Source organism: Mustela erminea, chromosome 9, assembly GCF_009829155.1.
Source record: "Mustela erminea isolate mMusErm1 chromosome 9, mMusErm1.Pri, whole genome shotgun sequence".
NCBI lineage: Eukaryota > Metazoa > Chordata > Mammalia > Carnivora > Mustelidae > Mustela > Mustela erminea.
In genome coordinates this window covers 73,113,568-73,116,510 of record NC_045622.1, presented here as the reverse complement: position 1 = coordinate 73,116,510, position 2,943 = coordinate 73,113,568, and the positions used below count along the sequence as shown (strand labels likewise).

General features: G+C 47.9%; 1 pseudogene; it reads right to left on the bottom strand.

Moving 5' to 3' along the window:
- Positions 1–1,020: 1,020 nt before the first annotated feature.
- LOC116599843 lies at positions 1,021–2,341 on the bottom strand (annotated as a pseudogene).
- Between the last annotated feature and the right edge of the window lie 602 nt (positions 2,342–2,943).

Sequence of the window (2,943 nt, the reverse complement as noted above, 5' to 3'; positions counted from 1 at the left end):
TCCTACAATGCCCAGGATGGTCCCCCAGTGCCAAGATTTACACTATAACCCTCACGCGAAGTGTTGACAGCAACTGACTCTGGTCAGCTCTGTGACTAGGCCTAAGCCAACAGCCAGCTCTGTCCCCTTACTCAAACTCACTCCAATCTACTTTTTCCCTTCCACCTCCTGCTCAAGGAATCTTCTCATGGAAACAGAGAACACCAAGTAACCTTTGCCAACCTCTCTCTGATCAAGGGAACACCATTCAGCACCACTCTCTGTGGACACCAGCCCTCGACATGCAAAAACATGGTCTAAGAGAGCACTGGACTCAGTCCACAGGATTCGGTATGAGTTACCTCCACACCCAGTGTCAGCTGTCTCTCTCTCTCTCTCTCTTGACCTTTCCAGGAGACACTCCATTTCCCATAAGAGCATAGGAGGCCCTGAAACAAATTCCCTTCCCCATTTCTGTGTGCCAATACCCTGAAGTTCATTTGTTATATTACAGGAAGGGGCTGCCCATGGGCTCTGACCGGGGTGCGATGAAGTTTAGTTTGAGAATTATGTGTCAGTGCCACACATCAGAGACAGGAGGCTTGGTGGAATCCAGAGACCTAGGCTTTATTTTTTTTTTTAAGACGCTATTAATCTATTTGGGAGAGAGAAACAGACTCACTCCCTTCTCCTGAGGGGGCCCCCTATGCAGGGCTTGATCTCATGACCTTGGGATCATGACCTGAGCTGAAAGCAGATGGTTAACTGACTGAGCCACCCTGGTGCCCCTGGAGCCCTTTAAATACCCTGCTTTGCAGCCTGGCTCTACCACCAGAAATGGCCTGAGTGCTTCTCCACCTCAGCTACCTTGCTAATGAAATGAGACTAATAATACATGTTCTCTGAATTTTATATATATATATATATATATATATATATATATGTATATATATACACACACACACACATAGTATAGATATTACATCATATATATATATATATACACACATATATATACAGTAGAAGAGTAAAATATTTTTATTATATTTTATTTCTTTTAGAAAAACAGATGCCTGATAGAGACTGCGTCCAAGTCTTGAAGGGATCCAACCTGGGCAAGGTTTTTCCGAGCCAGCATGCTCCAGTTTTGTAGAACAGCTTGAGAACAACAGCCACCCCTGAAGACCACATTAATACCCACAAGACAGATTGCAGCCGGCATCACACACCTGGAAAGTGCATGCAGTAGACCTGGTGGACCTTCCAGGCCAGAGAAGTCGCCTCAGAGGGAGGGAGCCAGTACATCCGGGCATGCGGTGAGGCAGGACAGGTGAAAGTGGGACCAGGGAGAGTGAGGGCTAACTCTGCTGGCTACAGAGTGTAGCCAGGTGCCCATGTATCGGGGCTCCGGGGGTGAAGTGCAGGTACGTAGACTCAGATGGCTCCCTGGCAATGAGCTGAGCGAGGTACAGTGCTGGGCAGAGGACTACCGGGGCTCAGAGACCCACTAACGTGTTCTCAGCCATCTTCGTGTTTGCCTTAGCCAACTCTGGCCGTAGTGCTTGAGGAATTTCAGGATCAAAGTGGATGCCATTCAAAGCATTCTTTGGAACTTCTGCTTCTGAGCAGCTGTCAAAACTGACAAAACCTACGGACTGCTTAGATGTCAGCTTTCTAAGAGAACCCCCGTGGCCCTTCAACGGTCTGAAAAGCAGCTAGAGCTCCCGAAATGTGATACCCAGAGGGAGACCACTGACAAATAGGGTCCAGACAGGTTTTTGGGTTCTGGGCCCTCTGACCTTCCTCAAGATGACTAAATCATTGTTTATGATGATTAACACTTATATAAATTGCCTCTCAGAGCTCAAAGTGCGGCAGTTAGTGTTGATTTCACAATGCTGGAGCAGGAACAGGGCTCAGGGGTTCCTGTGTCCAATCTTCGTTTGTAGGTGCAGGAATGGGGGCCCAGAAAAAGAAGAGACTGTCTTGTGTTCTGGGTTTGAGGAGGGTAGAGCAGACATCATAGGCATGTATCACTGATGAGGAAACTGAGGCCAAGCCTGACTCCAGGTGAGCCTTCCTGGATGGCAGGTGCTGGGTTATGTCGTGTGTTGTATCCGAGGCCTTGACTCTGAGCTTCACTCCCTCAGACTGAAGCCTCTCCCTGGGATGGTCTCAGTGGCATCTGCCTATGAAGAAGAGGTTTACCTGCCTGACTGCATTTGGCTGGAACAGGATGCGCATGCGCCTGCTTGAAACACTGCTGGCCAGTGGGCGGAGTCTTTTTACTTCCCTTTCTCTTCTCTCTGGGTTCCATCACTCCCCCAGTGATTTCATTACCTTCCATCACCTTTAGTACCATCTCTACAATGGAAACTCCCAAACTCACTATATCCTGTTAATTCCAAGACACATTTTAATATCTTTGAAGTTGGGATGTGCCCTAGTTTAACTGGCAGTGTGTTTTCATAGTAGTACATAAAATAACAGTGGTCTCCCAATCGGTGGCATCTTCTATCTGATGAAATATGGTACGTATTTACTGCAGAACACCCTCTGAATTCCAGACTCATAAATCACAATGGTTTTTCAACATCTCCCTTTGGGATGGGGAATAAACACCTCCAACACAAATCATAAAATTGAATTCCTGACCTTCTGGCCTGCCCTATCTCAGCAACCGGCAATTCCATCCCTGCAGTCATTCAGGCCAAAGTCTGGGAGTCACCCTTAACCCCCACTTTCTTTCCCAATCTACCTCCAATCTATCAACAAGTTTCACTGAGTCACTTCAGAATAAATCCTGAATCCACCCACCTCCCACTGATTCACCACCACTGCCCTGATCCAAGCCACTCTGGTCCCTCACTGGATTCTAGCAATCCCCGCCACCCTCGGTCCTGGAACTGCCCTGACCCCCTGCAGTCTCCACTCAGGGAGCAGCCAGAGGGGTCCTGTGGTTAA